This window comes from Muntiacus reevesi, chromosome 4, assembly GCF_963930625.1.
Source record: "Muntiacus reevesi chromosome 4, mMunRee1.1, whole genome shotgun sequence".
NCBI classification, from domain to species: domain Eukaryota; kingdom Metazoa; phylum Chordata; class Mammalia; order Artiodactyla; family Cervidae; genus Muntiacus; species Muntiacus reevesi.
In genome coordinates this window covers 171,677,253-171,692,846 of record NC_089252.1, presented here as the reverse complement: position 1 = coordinate 171,692,846, position 15,594 = coordinate 171,677,253, and the positions used below count along the sequence as shown (strand labels likewise).

General features: G+C 38.4%; 1 pseudogene; it reads left to right on the top strand.

Annotated features, from left to right (window-relative positions):
* The first annotated feature begins 374 nt into the window (after positions 1 to 374).
* LOC136167593 (olfactory receptor 6C2-like) lies at positions 375 to 14,769 on the top strand (annotated as a pseudogene).
* Positions 14,770 to 15,594: the final 825 nt, after the last annotated feature.

The following is a 15,594-nucleotide window of genomic DNA, read 5'->3' as shown; positions in this document are numbered from 1 at the left end:
GGTATAGTTAAGACCCACCACCCATGGTAAGTGACCAACAAATGCACATATCCTCCCAGGGAGTTAGGGGTCTGAGCCACAAAACAATGTCCCCAGTCTGGGGATCCTACACCCAGAAGATGAGCTCCCAGAATATCTGGTTTTGAAGGCCAGCAGGGCTTGTGTACTGGACGGCTGCAGGTGTTAAAGGACATGTTCTGACTCCCAAAGCAGACGTAGCAATTTGAAAGGAACCTGGGTGATGTCCACTTGCTCTGATCTTGGAGCGCCTCCGAGGCAGAAGGCCACTGGACTGTCCCTGGGGACACACATACACACACACACACACACACACACACACACACACACACACACAAGGACACACGTGCTGGCAAATGCCAAAGAAATCCTCCCTTTGGTCCGTTACTGCAGAGGGCGTGCCCACCGACCAGCAGGCCACCTCCAGTTCTGGGCTTGGCAAGCTGAGTGGCCAGGAGAAAGAAGACCAAGCCGTGCCCTTCAGGAGGCCAGTGCCAGCCCCAGGGACCCCTGAGGCTCACAGCCGGCCACCTGGGACTCAACCCAACCTCCACTGTGCTGCTAGCAGCTTCAGACCTCCACAGCCCCTGCCCCTAACTGTCCTAAGACAAGACCCTGCCCACCTGCAAGCAGGCATCAGTCAGAGTATGCAAGAAGGCCCAAACAACCCACATAGGGGGCAACTCTAGAGCATATCTCTCTGGTGTCCAGAGAAGAGTGGATACCATAGTACAACTCCTACATAAGACCATTTCTCCAAGATCTGGAAACATAACTGACCTACCAAATGCATAGAAATAATAGAAAGAGTTAGGAAAAAAATAAGGGGACAGAGGAACACATTCCAGATTGAGGAACAAGACAAAACCGCAGAAAGAAGTTAACAAAGTGGAGGTAAGTAATCTACCAGATAAAGAATTCAAGGTAGAGATCACAAAGATGCTCAATAAACTCAGTAAAAGAATGGATGAACACAATGAGAAGTTTAATAAAGAGAAAATATAAAGAAGAAACAGAGATGAAGAATGTTGTGTGCTGTGCTTAGTCATTCAGTCGTGTCCAACTCTTTGTGACCCCAGGACTGCAGCCCACAGCCTCCTCTGTCCACAGGATTCTCCAGGCAAGAATACTGGAGTGGGTTTCTATTCCCTCCTCCAGGGGATCTTCCCAACCCAAGGACCAAACCCAGGTCTTCCGTATTGCAGGCAGATTCTTTACCAACTGAGCCACCAGGGAAGCCCGAGATGAAGAATACAATAACTGAAATTTTAAAATACACTAGAAGGAATCAATAGCACATTAGAAGTTACAAAGGAACTATAACTGACTTATAAGCAGAAACTTTACAGGCTACAGGGAGCGGCACGATATATTCAAAATAATGAAAGGAAAAGAAAACCTAAACAAGAATACTCCACCCAGAAAGAAGATGTGAAAGTAGGAGGACATGGAACTCACCTCCCTCTCCACGAACACATCAAATATACAGCCACATGAGAAACAGTTCTCACTGAGAGTTAACTAGAGACTGGCAGGAGTCATGTACGACCAAAGCTGCAAGAAAGATCCATAAGGAATTGAGCAGAAAGGGGAAAGAAGCAAGTCCAAACTTAAAGGGAACACACCAGCTAAGACACAACCCTCAGGTCTTCTGCTCCAGCAACCTGGAAACCTGACTCAACCCTCAATAGACAGTGATGGCTGCTGAGCAGAAGAGAAGCCCTATCTCACTCTGGCTCCGGCCCTAGCCCCCTATATCTCCAGCCCTATCTCCTACCAAGTTAAGATGATGTCATTAGGATGGGCTCTGTTCCAATATCACAGATGCTCTTATTAAAAGGGAAAATTTGGATGCAGAGACAGACATGAATAATAATAAGATGATGTAAAGAAAGAGATATGGAGGAAGAAGATGGCCAGGTGTCAATGGAGGCAGAAACTAGAGATCTGCAGCTGCAGTCATGCAACACTGCAAGGATATTGACAACACCAGATGCTCAGAGAGAGGCATGGAAGAGATTCTTCCTCAGCTTCCTCTTCCTCAGAAGGAACCAATCTACCAACATCTTGATTTTGGAACTGTAGCATCCATAACTGTTAGACAATGAATTTCTGTTGTCTTACTCCACCATATGTTACATTTTTATGGAAGCAAACTAACCAAGCAATGGAATCCCCAGCAACAGAACTTCGAAATATAGGTAGCAAAAAAATGAGATAACAAATGAAAAAAAAGAAAAATCTACAATCATAGCTGAATACTTAAACACTCCTCACTCAGTAATAACATAGAAATATTAGACAGTAAGCCAGGAAGGATATAAAAGACCCCCATAACTCATCAGCCAATTGTCATTTGGAACTAATTGTCATTTATAGAACACTTAATAGAGTAACTGATTCGTGGTAAAGTATCTGGGCGGTCTGAGACAGATGCAGGAATTCCTGAGAGAATCACAGCAGATCAGACCTTAATTATGTGTATAAGCATGCATATTACTTAGAATGAATCCTGAACCAGATAGCTATGGTTCAAACAACAAAATAAGAAAAACAGTTGTAGCAAAGGCTTAACATGTTAACAGAGTTCAGTCAACACCACAGAAGCCAAGACAGAGCTGCAGTGTGAATCTCTCAGGGTTTATTGCCTGTCAGGTGAATAAAATTTCATACCTCTCAGGTGAATAAAACAACCCATAGTTTATTCAGTGAAATATTCACAGTGTGAGGACACAATCCAAAATCACTGGATATACAAACAATCAGTAAAACGTGACCCATTTCAAAAGACATTCATCTACCAAAATGACAATCTCTTGGTGCCAAGGCCAAGATGACTCAGATATTGGTAGCATTGCACAAAAGCTTTAAATCAATCTTACATAACCATGCTTTATGAAATAAAGGAAGATGATGAAAAGTTAAGATGTCCCAGAAGAGAAAGAGAAAACACATAGTATTAAAAGAAAAATGTTAGAAATGCAAAATATATTGTTTCTGAAGAAAGTCACACTTTGGGCTTAATTATTGGATAGATATTACAGAAGCAAAAACCAACAATTTTGAAACGAGATCTGAATTATGTAATCCTTAAAAAGAGAAAAATAGATTATTTTTAATTTAGAGATTCTGGGATCTATGGTACAATGTTAAAGTCTATCTAATATGTAGTTTGAATCACAGAAGAAGCAAAAGAGGGAATGGGGAAGAAAAATATGAATAATTTATGGCTAGAAACTTGTCAAATATTGGGGTGAAAGTTCCCAATCAACTCATACACTTCTTACACTTAAAAAGTCCAATCAACTAATAAATGCAATAGTCAAAGATTACACATTGATATATTAAAACGCAGCATAAAGAGAGCATTTTAAAACGTGCCGCTGCCGCTGCTAAGCCACATCAGTCGTGTCCGACTCTGTGCGACCCCACAGACGGCAGCCCACCAGGCTCCCGTCCCCGGGATGCTCCAGGCAAGAGCACTGCGGTGGGTTGCCTTTTCCTTCTCCAGTGCGTGAGAGTGAAGCCGCTCAGTCGTGTCCGACTCTGTGCGACCCCGTGGACTGTAGCCTCTAGGCTCCTCCGTCCATGGGCTTTCCCAGGCAAGAGGACTGGAGTGGGGTGCCATTGCTTTCTCAGAAACGTGCCTATAAAACTAACTAAAAATAAAAGTGTAAGGAACTGAATAGATATAAAGTATATGTAAACACAAATGCAAAAACATATAACGTTTAATGAAATAGAATAAGATCATAAGTAAAAATAGAAATAAAATAACCCTTGAGAAAAAATCTAAATATCCACTGACAAATGAGTGGATAAACAAGAAATTGTATATATACACAATAGAATGTACTCAGCCATGAAAACGAATGAAAAAATGCCATTTGCAGCAACATGGATGTGACTAGAAATTATCATAGTAAGTAAATAAGAGAAAAACAGATACCATTTGATATTACTTATATGGGCAGTCTAAAATATGACACAAATGAACTTATCTACAAAAGAGAAGCAGACTCGCAGAACTCGCAGATATGGAGAACAGACGTGTGATTGCCAAGAGGGGGCATGTTGCAGGATGGATGAGTGGGCGCTTGTGGTTAGCAGAAGCAAACTAGTGTATATAGAATGGATAAACAACAAGGTCCTACTGTATGGCACAGGAAAATATATTCAATCTCCTGTGGATAAACCATAATGGAAAAAAAATAGAAAAGAATGTATGTGTATTTATAACTGAATCACTTTGCTGTATAGCAGAAATTAACATGATGTTGTAAATCAACTATACCTGGATTGTTTTAGAAAAGACCCGTGAAATGTGAAAGCCAAAGAATTATAAATATCTGGGAGGTATTTCTGAAAACTGTCAACAGTAAGTTATCAATTTGCCTTATCTTTTGATAAAAGATTTTTTTCTCTATTATCTGAATAGTGATACTGACACCAACCATTAATCACATTTTTGCAAAATTACTACATTGGAAAAATTGTCTTTATCACATTATAAATGCCTAACATAATGATGAAATAAAAAAACAGAAGGTTGCCTTTTGTCTTGTAACCTGGTACTAATTATTGCATACTTGGCCTCTTCTGAGGTTAATGTTTTTTACTGGTGCCTCTATGAAGACATTTTCCCCAGGTCTGTGCTCCCCTCTCTATGCCCAAATCTGGTGCATTACACCAGAGTTTCATTAGTAATGCTTAAGATAGGGCCACCAAGGACATATTTGTTTGTTTTACTTAATTAAAAATTAGGTCAATTTTTTAAAGGGGAAATTCTGTCAGTATAGAAATATGCCCCTCTGCCAGAAATATCAGAATATCAACTTTCCCAACAACAGAGAGAGAGTCCTACCTAGCCATTTAAATTAGTTAGCTCTGTAGTCCAGAGTAAAGACTTCCTGGACTCAGGGGAAGGCAGACTCTCTGTGCAGAAAATCTTCATCTTTGTGGGTGGAGGATGACTTAGTGATACTCTCCAACTGCAGAGCCCTCTGTGAGTATGACTCTATGCTCCTAAGAATGGGCAGAGACACCCTCCTTTCTTTCCACTATAAGACCATTCTTATGATTTTTTTTCACCCTTTGCAACTTTGGGGTTCACTGACCATCAGAGGTTACAACTATCAGAGAAGTTTTTGTTTGTTTGTTTTAATGTCATTTTCCTTACCTTTTCTGAACTCCAGAATGATGCTTTCCTCTGAGAAAAGTATCTCTATCAAAGTAACTGGTATGGTTTGTCATTTTAATATTTTATGAAGGTCTCAACAACCACTTCTAAAGTGTGACTTCTCAACGTAAGTATCAAGTACAGGGCTGTCATCGATAAGCAGTTTTCACATATAAATACAATGAAGTTTATGTAAATAAATGGAATTTTAGACAGATGCTCTATATATTCTCTGCCATAACCTCACCTTTATTTTAAACAAAAATTACATATAATTTATGTGAATTCTACGTCCATTGAGTGACTTATTTATTTACGTATTATCATTTGGTGACCCCATCCACTAATAGTATTTCACATTTTAATGGACACTCACTTTTTAACATATATATCAAGGTCAATGTCAGTTAATTTTATGAGTGTGTTCTCAAGAAGGTGGAATATGAATGACTGAGGAAAATGGTGGCATTTTTGGAAGTTTAGTCTCCTTAGGACACCCAGGCTGACTGAGGTGCTTGGGAGAGTTGGATACCTGGAATTGTGGTGACAGGACTGGGGGGAGGCACCTGGGCTGCAGAGACAGTTCATTCCTGTCCCACTGCTGGAAGCTCAGTGCTATCTCTGTATGACCTTCAACCTGATGTTGAGGTAGGCAGGCTAACATTTAGGCAAAACATTCCATGTGCTTCCCTCACTCTGTTTTTCTTTAAACACTTTAGGCTAAAGAGTGGGACTAGGCACCAAGTGGAAGCTAATATCTGTCTTAATGATTGTCATTCTTGTTTAGTCACTAAGTCATATCTGACACCTTTTCGACCCCGGGGACTGTAGCCCACCAAGCTTCACTGTCCACGGGATTCTCCAGGCAAGAATACTATAGTGGGTTGCCATTTCCTCCTCCAGGGGATCTTCGCAACCCAGGGATGGAACCCGTGTCTCCTGCATCTCCTGTATTGACGGGTGAATTCTTTACCACGAGCCACCAAGAAAGGCCCAGCCTTTCTTAATGACTAGGAAGAGAATTTTTAAAGCAACAAAATGAAACTTCAAGTAACTATTTAATTGAAACTTCTAAAGCAAATGCTTTTTGGTTCAGCAACATGGAAAAATGACAGGGTATCCAGACAATGCTGGAAGGATAAGCAATATTTGACTTAGCTGTGATGTAAATAATCAGAGAGAAGACCAAATATATAACCTTTTTGATTGAAGCAAGAATTTTAAATGAGTTTTTTTTAGCCTAAGACTACATATGACATATAGTCATTATTTTGGTATTTCAAGGAAGAAAAGAATGATTTTTATAATTTAAAAACCTCATTTTTAAAATGGAGGAGAGTAAACAACAGAGATTATATATAGCATATATATATTAAGTACATGCATTTTTATATCATTTATACCTCACTAAATCTAAAACACAAGAGAATCTAATTGGCCCTTTGTAGAAGAAAACTGGGGATATCCACGTGGGATTACATACTAATATTAAAGGATTCCAAGCACTTCGGGTCTTATTACCATAAAAGAGAAGGGAAATTTCACTAGTTGAGAAAGCAAACTGTTTGTTCTGAGTCACATGTACATATAAAATTTGTAAATTTTATAATAAACATATTTATTGCAATCCCTAAACTTTGAATAGGGCTAGCTGTTGTGGAATCTACACTTGATCTTAGCCAAAAGGCCGGGAAGCAATTGTTGTGGAATCTCATTGAACAAAACATAGCCCAATGCTAACAAAATTACACTCACATATTTAGAGATAGCAAAGAGATAATCATAGTAGGATAGAAAGCTTTTCACAGGAGGTCAAACTAAGCCAAAACTTGAAAAACCTACATATATAGTATCACTTTAGTGAAGGCAAAAACAGCAGTGGGAAACTGGTAATGAACAGAGTTGTATCAGGAAACGGACTCCACTCAAACTTGTCAAGGCATTTTGGTTGTGGAAAATGAACAAGCACTTTGGTGGAAACACACTGAAGAGCTCTTTCACAGGTAAATTTCATTTCTAAACATAAACATTCTCATCACAGGAGTGTGCTACCAGTGGGTCAAAAAAGCACTTCAAGTCTTATTCAGTTCAGTCTAGTCATTCAGTCATGTCCGACTCTTTGCAACCCCATGGACTGCAGAATGCCAGGCCTCTGTCCATCACCAACTCCCGGAGTTTACTCAAACTCATGTCCATTGAGTCAGTGATGCCATCCAACCATCTCATCCTCTGTCGTCCCCTTCCCTTCCTGCCCTCAATCATTCCCAGCATCAGGGTCTCTTCAAATGAGTCAGTTCTTCACATCAGGTGGCCAAAGTATTGGAGTTTCAACTTCAGCGCCAGTCCTTCCAATGAATATTCAGGGCTGATTTCCTTTAGGGTGGAGTGGTTGGATCTCCTTGCAGTCCAAGGGACTCTCAAGAGTCTTCTCCAGGAAAGAAATCTTAAAAATTAGGGCAGAAATAAATGCAAAAGAAACTAAAGAGACCATAGCAAAAATCAACAAAGATAAAAGCTGGGCTTTTTGAAAAAATAAACAAAATTGACAAACCGCTAGCAAGACTCATTAAGAAACAAATGGAGAAGAACCAAATTTACAAAATTAGAAATGAAAATGGAGAGATCACAACAGACAACACTGAAATACAAAGGATCATAAGAGACTACTACCAGCAGCTCTATGCCAATAAAATGGACAACTCAGAAGAAATGGACAAATTCTTAGAAAAGTATAACTTTCCAAAACTGAACCAGGAAGAAATAGAAGATCTTAACAGACCCATCACAAGCAAGGAAATCGAAACTGTAATCAGAAATCTTCCAGCAAACAAAAGCCCAGGACCAGATGGCTTCACAGCTGAATCCTACCAAAAATTTAGAGAAGAGCTAACACCTATCTCACTCAAACTCTTCCAGAAAATTTCAGAAGAAGGTAAACTTCCAAACTCATTCTATGAGGCCATCATCACCCTAATTCCAAAACCAGACAAAGATGCCACACAAAAAGAAAAGTACAGGCCAATCTCACTGATGAACATAGATGCAAAAATCCTTAACAAAATTCTATCAAACAGAATCCAACAACATATTAAAAATTTCATACATCATGATCATGTGGGCTTTATCCTAGGAATGCAAGGATTCCTTAATATCCACAAATCAATCAATGTAATACACCACATTAACAAATTGAAAGATAAAAACCATATGATTATCTCAATAGATGCAGAAAAAGCCTTTGACAAAATTCAACATCCATTTATGATTAAAACTCTCCAGAAAGCAGGAATAGGAGGAATATACCTCAACATAATAAAAGCTATATATGACAAACCCACAGCAAGCATTACCCTCAATGGTGAACAATTGAAAGAATTTCCCTTGAAATCAGGAACAAGACAAGGGTGCCCACTCTCACCACTACTATTCAACATAGTTTTGGAAGTTTTGGCCACAGCAATCAGAGCAGAAAAAGAAGTAAAAGGAATCCAGATAGGAAGCGAAGAAGTGAAACTCATTGTTTGCAGATGACATGATCCTCTATATAGAAAACCCTAAAGACTCTACCAGAAAATTACTAGAGCTAATCAATGGATATAGTAAAGTTGCAGTATATAAAATTAACACACAGAAATCCATTGCATTCCTATACACTAACAATGAGAAAACAGAAAGAGAAATTAAGGAAACAATACCATTCACCATTGCAACAAAAAGAGTAAAATACTTAGGAGTATATCTACCTAAAGAAACAAAAGACCTACACATAGAAAACTATAAAAACTGATGAAAGAAATCAAAGAGGACACAAACAGATGGAGAAATATACCGTGTTCATGGATTGGAAGAATCAATATTGTCAAAATGGCTATACTACCCAAAGCAATCTATAGATTCAATGCAATCCCTATCAAGCTACCAACGGTATTCCTCACAGAACTAGAACAAATAATTTCACAATTTGTATGCAAATACAAAAAACCTCGAATACCAAAGTAATCTTGAGAAAGAAGACTGGAACTGGAGGAATCAACCTGCCTGACTTCAGACTATACTACAAAGCCACAGTCATCAAGACAGTATGGTCTTGATCTATATTTCTTTCAAGACAGAAATATAGATCAATGGAACAGAATAGAAAGCCTAGAGACAAATCCACGAACCTATGGACACCTTATCTTCGACAAAGGAGGCAAGGATATACAATGGAAAAAAGACAACCTCTTTCACAAGTGGTGCTGGGAAAACTGGTCAACCACTTGTAAAAGAATGAAACTAGAACACTTTCTCACAACACACACAAAAATAAACTCAAAATGGATTAAAGATCTAAATGTAAGACCAGAAACTATAAATCTCCTAGAGGAGAACATAGGCAAAACACTCTCTGACATAAATCACAGCAAGATCCTCTATGACCCACCTCCCAGAATATTGGAAATAAAAGCAAAAATACACAAATTGGACCTAATGAAAATTAAAAGCTTTTGCACAACAAAGGAAACTATAAGCAAGGTGATAAGACAGCCCTCAGATTCGGAGAAAATAATAGCAAATGAAGCAACAGACAAAGGATTAATCTCAAAAATAAACAAGCAACTCCTGCAGCTCAATTCCAGAAAAATAAATGACCCAATCAAAAAATGGGCCAAAGAACTAAACAGACATTTCTCCAAAGAAAACATACAGATGGCTAACAAACACATGAAAAGATGCTCAACATCACTCATTATCAGAGAAATGCAAATCAAAACCTCAATGAGGTACCATTACACGCCAATCAGGATGGCTGCTATTCAAAAGTCTACAAGCAATAAATGCTGGAGAGGGTGTGGAGAAAAGGGAACCTTCTTACACTGTTGGTGGGAATGCAAACTAGTACAGACGCTATGGAGAACAGTGTGGAGATTTCTTTAAAAACTGGAAATAGAACTGCCATATGACCCAGCAATCCCACTTCTGGGCATACACACTGAGGAAACCAGATCTGAAAGAAACACGTGCACCCCGAATGTTCATTGCAGCACTATTTATAATAGCCAGGATATGGAAGCAACCTAGATGTCCATCAGCAGACGAATGGATAAGGAAGCTGTGGTACATATACACCATGGAATATTACTCAGCCATTAAAAAGAATTCATTTGAATCAGTTCTAATGAGATGGATGAAACTGGAGCCCATTATACAGAGTGAAGTAAGCCAGAAAGATAAAGACCAATACAGTGTACTAACGCATATATATGGAATTTAAAAGTGAATTTAATACACTTAACCTATTTTTTAGTCTAGCCTACCTTAAACAGGCTCAGAACACTTACATTCACCTACAGTTGGGAAAAATCATGTAATATAGAGTTAGTTTTATAATAGCATTGATATCTCACGTAATTTATTGACTACTGTACTGAAAGTGAAAAGAGAATGATTGTATGGGTAGAGAGTGATTCTAAGGGTAAGGACTGTTTACCCCAGGGGTGGGGAGTAGGGCTGATTTGGTACTGCAGCTCCCACTCTTCTGCATCATGAGAGAGTACTGCACCCCACATCACTAACCTGTGGAAGATCAAAATTCAAAATTTGAAGAACATTTCATTGACTGTACCATCATGAAGTTAAAAACTCATAAATGTAGCCATTTTAAGTCTGGGACTGTCTGTAACAAAATAGGAGTAAAAATTGATTGTTTTGAATGACACCCACCCTTATATCAGAGTTGCATGAGGTTTCAAGAATATATGTTTTAACTAAAAACTAGTGACCAATTATATGCACCCCAAGTAGAAGTGGAGCTTGAGGAACAGAGATAAATGAAGAAATAGTATAACAGGAAAAACTATTCTGGATAGATAATCCATATAAAGTGATTAGTTCAATACCTGGCCAAACCTACTAGTTTAATTGCAAGAAACCAAGGAAAGAAACAGGAGGGAAATGTGGAAATTTTTGTTCAAGGTGCATTTGATTACATACCTGAAATTCTGAAAAGTAATTATTTTTGGGAAATTAAGTAATTAGAAGTTCAAAAATATACCCCCCCAAGTGGACATGTTATGTTAAAGAAACGAAGAGAGGAGACTGAGAAATATAAACACAGTAGAGACGATCAAGAAGATAACAGATCACCAGCCCAGGTTGGATGCATGAGACAAGTGCTCGGGCCTGGTGCACTGGGAAGACCCAGAGGGATCGGGTAGGGAAGGAAGTGGGAGGGGGGATCAGGATGGGGAATACATGTAACTCCATGGCTGATTCATGTCAATGTATGACAAAACCCACTACAATATTGCAAAGTAATTAGCCTCCAACTAATAAAAATAAATGGAAAATAAATAAATAAATAAATAAATTTTAAAAAATGAAGATAAAGACCCAGAAAACAGAAACAAAAAGGTAGGAAGAGAACAATGTGTGTAATAATAAGAGAAGTTAGGAGAAAATGCTATGAATAATGTGCAGTCAAAACTACACATTTCATATAGAAGTCTGCTGCTATTTTATATGCCACCCAAAAAGAGTCTTTGATAGACTTTGTCAAACACTGTTTCATTAGAATGATGAGGCAAAGGTGTGATTACAATATGGTGAGTGAATGGATGGTGAACAACAACAACAAAAAAAATCAATGTGAACAAAGACACTGAAATAGTGATAATATGTTTATTATGAGTTACTAATTATTATGAGCTAGTAGTTCTAAAAGTTTCAAAAGTACACAAATTTAATTCTTAGCATATAAAGGACACTGTTCTTATTTCCATAACAAACTGAATCTTGGTGAAAGCAAACAGTGGCTGGGGAATGTAACTAGGACACCAAATCTGATATTCTTCTAATTAATAACATTTGCAGCAAGATGTTGGAATGTTTAAATCTTAATCTAATGGGTTAGAAGTTAAAAACACCTGTGATAATGTCATAAAATCCTGTGAATGCCACATCTAAAGTATTTTCACAACTTTCTGACCAAAATATTGCCTATATTCTACAAGTTTTAGGCAAAAAGTCATGAGAGGGACAGGGGAAGAAATGAATGAGAAGAAAGTTATTTAGAGAATAAAATACAAGTTTTAAAAAATGGATTAATGCTAGTACTCAAATCTCAAGCAGTGGATAAGGAAAGCCTGTATAATAAACTTCAAACTATTTTGGGTTCTTACTTTCACTTTATCAATAACCAAGCTACAAAAAGAAATAGTAACACATTGAGAAGCTTAAGATTTGTTTTGGTATTTGAATTCAGTTAGTAGTAAAATATAACTATATAAGCAATCCCAATCCCAGATGAAGATAAAAATAAAACATAATTTGGGAATAAAATGCATGAAAAAGAAGACCTATAATATGTTGAAATGTGATATGGATAAAGCCATCTAATATTTTTCAAAATATGACTTAAAATTATCAAGCGTACTACTTCAAATGACCTATTAATAATAATACTTTAACCATGCCTTTGTAAATTACATGTTAGATGGTTTTGTATAGTTTGCTGAGTGACTATTGATATTTGATATTAACATCACTATCTATATCAAATATCTCTGAATCATAAATGCAGATTGAGTAGAAGTCAGGATTCAGTGATGAGAAACCACAGTAACCACTTTTATCCTGCTGGGACTAACTGATGATCCACAACTGAAGACTGTGATTTTCATCTTTTTATTTCTCACCTACATGTTGAGTGTAACTGGGAACCTGACAATCATCTCCCTCACCTCATAGACTCTCACCTGAAAACTGCCATGTGCTTTTTCCTTCTTAGAAATTTCTCCTTAGAAATCTCATTTCCATCTTCTCATATCCCCAAATATTTGTATAATATATCAACAGGTGACAAGACAATCACATATGACAATTTTATCATTCAAATATTTTTTACTGACTTTTTAGCTGCTACAGAATTTTTTCTCCTGGCTATCATGCCCTATGATCAATATGCAGCCATCTGCAAGCCCTTGCATTATGTGACCATCATGAACAACATGGTCTGTAGAAGACTCATCCTTTGTTGCTAGATGGCTGGCATTGATCGTAATGCCTCCACTTAGCCTGGGCCCTGCATATGGAATTCTGTGACTCCAATGTTAGTGACCATTTTGTCTGTGATGCAGTCCCCCTCTTAAAGATCTCATGCTCAGAAACATGGCTCATAGAGCAAATGATCATAGTCTCTGCTGTGTTGACCTTTATCATGACCCTTGTGTGTGTCGTTCTATCATATATATACATCATCAAGACCATTTTACAATTCCTTTGTTTTCAACAAAAGCAAAAGGCATTTTCTACATGTTCTTCCCACTTCATTGCGATTTCCATCACCCCAGTTCAGTTCGGTTCAGTCACTCAGCCGTGTCTGACTCTTTGAGACCCCATGAATTACAGCATGCCAGGCCTCCCTGTCCATCACCGACTCCCAGAGTTCACTCAAACTCATGCTCATCGAGTCGGTGATGCCATCCAGCCATCTCATCCTCTGTCGTCCCCTTCTCCTCCTGCACCCAATCCCTCCCAGCGTCAGGATACTTTCCAATGAGTCAACTCTTCGAATGAGGTGGCCAAAGTACTGGAGTTTCAGCTTCAGCATCAGTCCTTCCAATGAGCACCCAGGACTGATCTCTTTTAGGATGGACTGGTTGGATCTCCTTGCAGTCCAAGGGACTCTCAAGATTCTTCTCCAGCACCATAGTTCAAAAGCATCAATTTTTCAGCGCTCAGCTTTCTTCATAGTCCAACTCTCACATCCACACATGACCACTGGAAAAAGCATAGCCTTGACTAGACGTACCTCTGTTGCCAAAGTAATGTCTCTGCTTTTTAATATGTTATCTAGCTTGGTCATAACTTTCCTTCCAAGGAGTAAGTGTCTTTTAATTTCATGGCTGAAATCACCATCTACAATGATTTTGGAGCCCAAAAAAAAGTCTGACACTGTTTCCACTGTTTCCCCCTCTATTTCATATGAGGTGATGGAACCAGATGCTGTGATCTTAGTTTTCTGAATGTTGAGCTTTAAACCAACTTTTTCACTTTCCTCTTTCACTTTCATCAAGAGGCTGTTTAGTTCTTCTTCACTTTCTGCCATAGGGGTGGTGTCATCTGCATATCTGAGGTTATTGGTATTTCTCCCGGCAATCTTGATTCCAGCTTGTGCTTCTTCCAGCACAACATTTCTCATGGTGTACTCTGCATATAAGTTAAATAAGCAGGGTGACAATATACAGCCTTGACGAACTCCTTTTCCTATTTGGAACCAGTCTGTTGTTCCATCTCCAGTTCTAACTGGTGCTTCCTGACCTGCATACAGGTTTCTCAAGAGGCAGGTCAGGTGGTCTGGTATTCCTATCTCTTTCAGAATTTTCCAGTGTATTGTGATCTATGGAAGCTCTATTTTCATCTATGTTAAACCTTCAGCAAAGGAATCAGTAGCTATTAATAAGAGTGTGGCAGTACTTACTGCTTCCATCGCTCCTATGCTGAAGCCCTTCATTTACACCTTGAGAAACAAGCAAATTAAACAGGCCTTTGATGATGCTATCAAAAGATTTGCACTGTTCTTAATAAAGTAAGGGAATTTGCTAAAGTGGAAGAATCAAGTTTTCATGAATAGACAAGACATCCTCAACCTTTAAACTTTAAGGCTTACCTACATAGTGAGGAAGCTTTATTGGGATTTCATGTGTCAGTAAGAAAACACAATACATTGCTGTGAAACAAAGGAATCATTTTAAAATTTACCAAGTCTTAATAAAACCACAAACAGAAACAATGACTTCATCTTAATATTGTAGATTTACTAATTGTGCTTATTGCCCATTCCCACCTCAACATATTGTAGATTTACTAATTGTGCTTATTGCCCATTCCCACCTCAACATATTGTAGATTTACTAATTGTGCTTATTGCCCATTCCCACCTCAACATATTGTAGATTTACTAATTGTGCTTATTGCCCATTACCACCTCAACACTTGAGGCCTTTTTGATTTCAGGCCCCGTCTGTTTTTCTTGTTGTTGTTGTTGTTGTTGTTACTCGGTCGTGTCGGACACTTTGCAACCCCATAGACCGCAGCACGTCAGGCTGCCCTTGATCTTCACACTCTCCCAGAGTTTGCTCAAATTCATTTCCATTGAGCTGGTGATGCTATCTAACCATCACAACCTCTGCCACCCTCTTCTTTTGCCTTCAATCTTTCCCATCATCAGGGTCTTTTCCAATGAGTAGGTTTTTCACATGGGGTGGCCAGAGTACTGGAGCTTCAGTTTTAGCATCAGTCCTTCCAAAGAAGCACCACTCCAGATTATTCTACTGTTGACTTTAAACAATAAACCCAAGAGAAGGCTGGTTTAGGGGAAATGAGTGTAATATTAAAAATTAAAACTTGAAGTAATA